We start from the raw sequence: 10,021 nt of genomic DNA on the forward strand, positions 1-10,021 counted from the left end.
GCAATATTTCAGTGGTAAGATAAGGGCGGTGATGTGACTGAACACTCACTGTCAGGGTAGTGGAAGGAATGAGGAACATAGTGAGTAACAGTTCACTTTGCTGTAACAGCAGAACAACTGAAGTCATGAAGTGATGATCCAGGTTCCGCTAGCTCGTTTTATTCAACGCAATCTCTCGTTGAGTTTCTTTCAGAGATCTTTGTGAAAAAGTGACACTTGTTCTTGGGTTTTACTGTCTATAATATCAATTTACTGCAGACTCCAACACTAAAATCCAAGTGCCTCATAATACCATAGTTAAAAGAACTACACTTGTTTATTGCCAATGCATGAGCATATTGTAATGCAACTTAAAACCTTTCCTGACTCTCTCAGTCGCCTAAGTTTAGCTCTGTCTGACCCAAACAGCTGATCTGCAGCATAATGCAATGTGCGCCATAGGTGTGGATATGGTGGTTGAATGGTTGAGAAAATGTAGTGCCAAAAGAAAATGGCTGTTTGGCGGAAAGATAACGTGGTGGAAATATTAAATATAGAGTGTATACATTATTGCAGCTGGCCCTGTCCACAGCAGTAAATTACTCAGCTTCTGTGGCGGTGCTCCTGACTTCTTGTCCAAACTGGGAGTACACTGACTCAAATCTTCTGCAGGTCTGGATGTGAAGAAGCAGCCCTTAACCTGATTTCTGACCACCAGACAGCTGCTTGAACCCTGGAGCCAAACTCTGTTTTTCTACTAAATCTCTTGGGAATTTATAGGAACAATGTGTGGGTGATGAAGACATACTTTTGTAGTGTTGTGAGAGTGGTAGCAGAAAGTCCTTGCAACAGAAACTACTTTTTCCTTCCATAGACCTTTTTCACAGCAGACATTTCAACTTGTCACAGCAGGAAGGACAGCGGTGATACTGATTAAAGGTTCTGTAGACGATCATCACTGCCACTAGATGTCGTACTAGACCACCAGCATATCAGCCTGTTGGGTACACCTCTGGACACAACCCCCCTCCTGGCATGTTCTCACACAGCAGGCTGTTACAAAGCACGGTGAAAGCGGCCACTAAACACAAAAGAAGCACAACTGAATAAAGTTACCATGTACACAAGAGCCAACAAAAAAAACAATATAACCACAACCATTAGCCCATGCTTGCATTGCAGTGATATGCCCCACAGCAATGCTGACAGCTAGCAACAGCAACATTTGCCAAACAAATTCAAAATAAAGGGTAACAGCATCTGAGGCCTTCGGCTGTCATTAAGTTGGACCAGTGTGTTAGCATAATAATTTATAATATGATGCATATCATCAAGCTGGTTTATAGAGTTGATAAGAGCAATGACACTTAACCAAAACAGTAATGTGCTATAAATCCCAACCATTAGTTAATGACTAGCTAGCTCCATAGAGCTGTAACGGCAGATAATTCTCTGTGGGTTGATCAATACAAATGACCCCTCTCACATTACGCTCTGTCATTTGAGCCATTGTTAATAGAAGCTATTGGATTTCCAGTCTATATTGCAAGAATTATCATTAGAAACGTAACATACCATACAGTAGTAATAATCCCAAAACAATTAGGCCTACATGTAGCTGATAAGATAAAACGTAACAGTGTTTATTGATGCTGTGCATTTACTTCATTTCATCATCTGTATCTGACGATACACAACTCCAAATTCAGGCATTTTGAATTGAGTTTAAAACAACCAGTGTGATGCTAAGTGATGGCACCAAACATACAGCCACTATATTTGTACCTCTGTAATTTCAGAAACTGCTCCGCACTGGTAGTGTTTACAATAGGGATCAACTGATTATTGGCTTGGCCGATTATCGGTGGTATTGTTATGTTTTCTTAACTGATAGCCGATAAAAAAATCTCTGAGTAGACATGTTACACTTTGTTAATATTTTTAAAAAAAGGGGAGGGGGGAACGCCCAGAGGGAATTTCATTACTTCTGGCATACTGTGACCTCACAAAACACGTTTTTGGCCATAACTCCCAAATTCATACACTAATTATGATGCAATTTAACTCAAAACTCTATAAGGATAATATTAAGTGAATACATTTTACATCCAAATGGTCAAAGGTGAACTAAACTCTGACATAATAATGTTCTGCAAGCTCTTTTGGCAATTATTCAATGTTTTAACTCAGGAAGGGGAGATTGTGACCATATTTCCTGCAACTTGGCTGGTTGGCAGAGGAATACAACTGTGAGGTGGTAATTCTAGATTTTGTTTCTCTCACCTTGACTCCTCTCTCACGCTGTTAATCCTCTCCTCCACCAGCACTTTCCACTTGTGGCTGAAACTAGGCGTACTCTCAGTCCTGACACATTAACAGTATCATGTCAGTAACAAGAAATTAACTTTTTTTCCCATATTAGAAAAAACTAATGATGTCTGCACTCTTTCACCTGTCCTCGCAAACTCTCTTAATAAAAAAAATGCAAAAATAATCTGATTTGAAACGTTTCTGCAAAAAAAAAAAAAAAAAAAAACATACACGATGGGATGCAACGTTAATTTAGGGAAACTTTTTATGAAGTTGGGTGCTCTTGGGTGTAAAAGATAATATTCACTTATTTGAATAGCCGCAAGATCACGTCGCCACCCCTTTTGCAAGGAGAATATCCAGTGCGTTCTTATTCTTCTTCTTTGGCAATTGCGGAATGGCTCTGCCTAATGCATGGATAACGATACAGCACACAATTGCACTTACAGACGTCAAATCCACCGAGTACCGAGAAAACAACTACTAGAATTTTGTCAAGAAGTCGAGGCAGCATCAAATTTGACAGAAGTGGCCGCCTCGCAATTCTTTATGCAGGGTGTGGCTTCAGGCTCTCCACTCCACTCACCAATCGGCTCACCTGTTCCTGGTCAACTAACTGGTATAAGAAGCCCGTTCAGATCTCCACTTTTCACCACATTGTTCCGTTCACCTCAGTGGTACAGACATCGGCCAACTCTCCAGAGTTTTCTTGTGACTATTTTGATCTTCGTGTTTTTTGCCTTGTACTTACTTTGTTTATCTGCATGTGCCTCAGGTCTAGACCTCAGCCCGCCACCATTCAGCCTTACTCACCGTCTGCCAGCCAAGCCTGCTCTGAAGACGCTCTGCCCCTCTCCCTCACCACTACTCCACCTTAGTGCTTGATTCCCTGGCCATCTCCACACTCCTCAGCCCACTCCTCCCTTTCACATTTTTAGCTTCTGTAATATGTAATATATTACAGAGGTATACCGGTATACTGTAATATATTCCGTAATGTGGCCATACCCTTTCTGCACTGTGTCTCTGCATTTGGGTATAGGAAAAAAGCCTTAAATTATGACAGACCCATGGTGCAACTTAACTCACTCAGCTCTAATCAGTCAGTCACAGATATTCACAGATGTAGTGCTGGCCCCTGGCCGGTACAGCCAACAATGCACAAATTGAATGGCTATATGACTTCCACATGTCTCTGTATCTGTTTTATTCATCTCTAATAGATGGTGTAAAGCAAAGCTTCTTACCTACCCAACACTCACTGACAGATTACATTTAAAGGTTTCCCTTCACATCCAAATGTATCAGATACACACCCCTCTGGCTCCTTTAAGGCCAAACTGGGGTCCAAAGGATCACAGGGGGAGCGCAAGTCTTTGTCTGCTCTGAGGCTGTGATGTCAAAACTAGTTCCATTGGGAAAGACTAATTTGCTTAACAAATAAACTTTTATTGACCTTAACAAGATGACTGCCGCGACGTTGGAACTGGAGAACGCCAAACAGCCACAGGGACAGGCAGACGGGAACCAGGAAGAGAACAGGAAGAACTCGGGGACAGAAGGCTGAGGCATTTCCCTGGGCAGAGACGAGGCAGGATGGTCAGAGACAAGCAAGTCGATACCAGGAAGTCAGTCCGGAGAAAAACACTTGAAAGTCTTGCGTGGGTACAAAGAACAATCTGGCAATGAGTGAATGAAGCGGGGATGCATAAATACTGGCTTAATGAGTGATGAGATGCAGCTGGGAGCCCAAGGTGGAGCTGATGAGATAGGTGATGCTGGCCAGTGGGAGTGAGACGGAGGCAGGGTAGTTGGAAAATTACTGAAGCCCCAGGTGAAGGCAGAGCAAGCTGTGAAAGTCTTTCTGATTGACTTATGCTAAACTTCATATTTGGACATGTTAAATAAAATCATAATAACAAACTTACTGGATCAGCAAAAGTCTGTAAATAAAACTATTTAAAAATATATATTTTTTGGTCCTCAATCAAAAATCATAGGGTACTTCATAGGTGTAGTGCAACACTCCACCACTTCCAAGTGAGGAAATAGAATATTCAAATTTATAATCCAGTGATTATTGAATTCATAAATAATTTTTTCTGCATTTGAAGATCCGGTCATCACTAAAACATGTTTCATGCAAAGGAACCAATGAAAACAAATAGACTGGTTAAAGTTGTCATATTGACATGTAAGTCGTACTGGTGGATTTCGAGAGGCCAACTCATGCATTGAGTAACAGGCAAGAAAACATTCCACCTTAAAAGTTAATCATAGCTGCCGATAGCCTCTGAGCAGCACAGTGAATTAAAGAGAATTAAAGATATGATGTTTTTTTAATAATATATTTATATATACAGTAGATATAGACATATCATGAGCAAACTAAGCAATCAACGACATGACTCCGTATTTCCACCTTGGAATTTCAGTGAACCAATGTCAATCTCATAAAAACAGATTCAGACAGCCAGGAATGCATACGTCATATACGTATGGAACCAATCCCTTCAATTTGCGGGGATAGGGGCGGGGCTAAACAAACCTGAAACCTTTTCCGAAGAAAGAGAGAGTTTGCATTAGCCCAACAACTAACACTGTGTCAGATACTGTCAGTTGCGAGCTAATAAACAGTATTAACAAATAAAAGATGCTAAATACGCAAACCGTTCTCATATGTCTGGTAATCACCACTTTTGGTCACCAAAGACTCCTCATCTGAATCTGGCTCTGACGGATGCTGAAACTTGTCACTCTGATATTTCCCCCAATTACCATCTGGATACACTCTGCTCCTTCACCAGTCAGTACCTGAAACCTTGTCAGTACAGAGAGCTGCTAACTTACAAGCTAACAAACAACATAAACAAATAACTTTGCTTACCTTTGTGATACAATAAACTCAAAAACTACTGAGTCTGCGTCTGACTGAGGCTCAAACATGTGGCTGAGTCTCTCTGATGTTTTCTCTGCTATCCATCTCAATACGCAATGTTGTTTCACCGGTCAACCTAGCGCAAGCAGTGGTGGTGGGCAGGGCACAAGGTCTGATCCAGATTTCTCAATGAGGAAATAAGCGTAGATGTGCTTACAGCCCCAGTTTTTTGTTTTTATTTCTACTTTTTATGTGGGAAAACACTTTAAAATATTTTTCTATCTAGTTATCTTTAACTAGTAAAAGACAGCAAAAATCCTTTTATTCATTGTTTACTCTTTTGACAGTTTCTTTGGCTGTGAAGCATTTGCAAAGAAACATTACAAAGCCAGCTGTTTTCCTAGGCTAGCCAATTAGCTTAGCTTGACCTCTGCCTGCACTGCAGCTTTTCCTCAAAATGGATGTTTTGAAAATGGCTTTGTTCGCTCGGCAAAAGTAAATGAAATGATTCAAAATACAAAGTACTAGTGTTCACTCACCTATTGCTTAATGCCATGCTAAATACAACCTGCTGCAGGAAAAAAAGGAAAACTAACTCTTTTTCCACTACAGCCTCAGCAAGCTGATGTCTCTGTTGCAAAAGATGTTGAGACAACAGTGGAAGCGGTAGGCATTTTTCCCTGTTCTATACTGGGGTTATCCTGCCCTCCACGTGTGTTGAGATTGCTTGCATAGTTAAAATGTTTATCAACCTCATCTCTTCAAAAGATCTTCGGGTTTACAGTACAAGTAGACACACCAGCGTCTTGTGTCAAGATATCAAAAAGTTGAATTCAAGTGAAATAGCTATTTGAATGGAGTTTCTACGACAAATGGTGTGGGACTAAAAAACGGATCTGAAGAAATATAATAAAAAACAATAATAATAATATTAATAATAATAGCTACACAAAGCAATTTCCCGAGAAATTGCGTTGGAATTGCTGCTTCTGCCCAAGCTAAAGCTAAACTGCATTGCTGGCTGCTGAGAAAAATCTGAAGCTGACCTTAATTTTTAAATGCCAGCAACTGATATTTTAAATCGAGTCACAACCAACTCCGTCTGTCTCAAGGATATCTGGTGATATGTTCAAAAGATGCACTGGCAACAAGTGGCAGCAAGTCAAGCAAGGCATTTAATGTCAATGTTTCATCTGACGATGGAGAAAATAATGTACACAAAGGAAGAACTCCTGGCTTTAAAGTTTACCAGATATGGAGTTAAACATTCCATACTGGCTGAGCTGAAGAAGCTGTACTGTGGAAGCAGAGCCAGGTGTTGGGTCTGAGCTCTACCTCATGAGCTGGACACCAAATATGTTGGATTTCGGTTGTTTATCAATTTATTGGCTATCATAAATTAAGAAAATATGAATATTAAAAATATTAATATTAAATAATAACTTCAAAATGAATTAAAGTTCACGGGGCACCAGCCTAAACTAATAGGCAAAATAGCCAATATGGGTTTAGTCTCAATTTATTACCATTAATCTGGAACTCTGATTAACCATTAGCTTACTAACTATAACCAAATTACCAAATCAACAGTAAGTTAAAGTTGAAGGATTGGAATTCTACCGAGTAGAGGTTGGCAATATTCACGCTTGTGCAACATTAAACACACCAGTAGTTATACTTAAAAGGCATTTATTTACAATGGAGCAGAGTAAAATACAATGTCTAATCTAGTATATACAGGTGTGTGTGTGTGTGTGTGTGTGTGTGTGTGTGTGTGTGTGTGTGTGTGTGTGTGTGTGTGTGTGTGTGTGTGTGTGTGTGTGTGTGTGTCTGTGTGTGTGTGTGTGTGTCTGTGTGTGTGTGTCTGTGTGTGTGTGTGTGTGTGTGTGTGTGTCTGTGGAGACACAGACAAAGGCAAGATGGCTGACTCAAAGTGGTCACTGTGACCACATGACCTGAACAAAGAAGACTACACAAGATGGCGGTAAACAAAGAAACTACTCAAAATGGCCGCTGAGACCACCTAGTGTGTGTGAGAGGGAAGGTGTGAGTTTCTTTGTTAGCCTAGCTCATGTAATCTAAAGGTACCGGGTTAGAGGGAAGAGGTTAGCTTCATGCAGGTTCGAGAACTGGGACGTACTGCTATGTGTGTGTGAACATATGAGTACCAGATTAACTGTATGACTGACCACAACCTAAGCCAACATTACAACAACAAGACATCAATCAACAAGTACATTAACAAAGTTAAGACTTCAGCTGCTTAGCTATGCTGTGCTGTTCTATGCTGTGCTGGGAAAGGTTAGGCCCAGCCCAGGATTTGGTTCACTCACAGTTAATCAGAAGTAGGTCGCTGTTGTTGAGGAGAAGAGTGTTTGCAGGCTGCTGTGAGCAGGCCGGCGAGAGAGAGCTGGTTTCTCAGGTAGCAGAGCTGACCTGGGCTGGGGCCTTGTTGCCCTTTTGAAGAACCAAGAGGAGAGAGCTGGAGCTGCTCTCCAGAGCAAGCCAAGAAGGGAAGAGAGAAAGAAGAGGTCTAGAGGACTGGTTTTGTTTGGTGACACCCTTGGGGGTCACATGTCACATGCTGACCCACACTGGCTGGCCACTGGGGTCCATGGGGGGAAGGGTCGTCCCCAGGTGTGAACGGTGAGGAACTGTGGAGTGTGAGTTCCTTTGTCCAGTGGAGCAAAGAAACATTTGGTCTATTGAATGATTGAGTCCCAACACTTTAAGAAGCCCTTGTACTGTCTTGTCCTTGTGGGATCATTGTTATTTGGTGATGAGGTTTGGTGTTTGGTTCGTCGGTGGCATCTGTGTATGTATGGACTTTGGTTTTGTTTGGAATAAATTCTTTGACACTGCTACCTTCTCCGCATTTGGGTCCACCCCTTACCCCTACTTACCTCAAATCCGTGACACTTAAGCCTTCAAACAGAGAAGATACCGGTCCTGTGGAAACCCCATGTCTTAAAGTACAGCCACCGGATGAGATAAATGACTACAGACCCTCACATCAAACATCATGAAGACCCTGGAGCAGCTGCTTCTCCACCTTCTGAAGCCACAAGTTGAACATGCACTAGACCCCCTACAGTTTGCCTACAAAGAACATATTGGAGTGGATGATGCTGTCCTTTACATGCTCCACCGGGCCCATTCTTACTTGGATGAACCAGGTAGCTACATGAGGATTATGTTCTTTGATTTCTCAAGTAAATTTAACACCATCCAACCCCCCATACTTAAACACAAGCTGGAAGAGATGGGTGTGGATCCCTGCTTCACGTCCTGGATTGTGGATTACCTGACAAGACGACCACAGTATGTAAGGCTGGGTAACTGTGTCTCCGGGACAGTGATGAGCAGCACTGGGGCTCCACAGGGGACTGTTCTGGCTCCGTTCCTGTTCACCCTGTATACGGCGGACTTTGAATATAACTCTGAGTCCTGCCACATCCACAAATACTCGGATGACACAGCTATTGTGGCGCGTATCAGGAATGGGCATGAAGTACATGGATCTGACGATTGCCTTCAGTGAATGGAGTGACAAGAACTTCATCCTTCTGAAGACCTCCAAGACCAAGCAGCTACAGGTGCAGTAAACATCACATCTCACTGCGCTGCAGAACAGAGAGGTTCAGGAGATCCTTTGTTCCCACTGCCATTAGGCTATACAACACCTCAGCCAAAGGAAGTGGACTAATCTAATTATTATTGTTCATTTGTTATTAACTGTTTTTATTATTATTATTATTATTATTATTATTATTATTATTATTATTATTATTATTGTTATTGTTATTGTTATTGTTATTGTCATCAACAATGAGCTAATGGACACATGAATTTCCCCTAGGGGATAAATAAAGTATCTATCTATCTATCTATCTATCTATCTATCTATCTATCTATCTATCTATCTATCTATCTATTTTACGTTCACCAGGCCAAAATTATGATTTGTGAGGTAACCTTGACCTTGACCTTGACCTTTTACCACAAAAATTGAATCAGTTCATACTTGAGTCCACGTAAACGTTTGTGCCGAATTTGATGAAATTCCCTCAAGGTGTCCTGGAGATATTATGTTCACAAGGCCAAAACTGTGTGTTTTGAGGTTAGCACGCATTTGACCTTTGACCCCAAAATTCTAATCGGTTCATCCTTGATTCTAAGTGCGCCAAATTTGAAGTTCCGTCAAGGAGTTACTGAGATATCATATCCACCAGAATTGGACATTTTTCCTTGTGGATGGACGGACATCCTGAAACCAATATGTCTCCGGTTCTGACTGTTGCCACTGCAGAGGCATAAAAACTGCCAAATGTTACTCAAATGTTTTATAAACATCACAGACTTAACAGAATTTGTCTAATTAGCTGATCTGCATCCGCTCTGTCTGTCCATCTGCACTCAAGGGTTGCCATGGGAAAACTATATCTACAATGACTACAATGACTACAATCACTACGAGGACTAACTGATAACCCTAACCCTCACAGTTGTATCCCTCTGCCACTCAGACTAGTTTCAGATTATATCTCTGTTTATCTAGAAACACATAAAATATTAACCATTTGTGCCAAATTTAGTCATTGCCATGTGAAGTCTTGAGTTATCGCTAAACACTGTATTCTGAGGTCGCAGTGACCTTGACCTTTGACCATCAAAGTTTAATCACTTTATCCTTGAGTCTAAGTGAACAATTGTGCTAAATTTGAAGATGTTCTTACAAGGCATAAGGCGTAAGGTATAAATAACTGTCTGTATTTAGTGTTTGAGCAGTGAGTAGCTGGACTTTGACAAAAATGTCACTAAAGTGGTTGATAAACATGACAGATATCAGAGAAG

This window comes from Seriola aureovittata, chromosome 21 (assembly GCF_021018895.1).
Source record: "Seriola aureovittata isolate HTS-2021-v1 ecotype China chromosome 21, ASM2101889v1, whole genome shotgun sequence".
NCBI lineage: Eukaryota > Metazoa > Chordata > Actinopteri > Carangiformes > Carangidae > Seriola > Seriola aureovittata.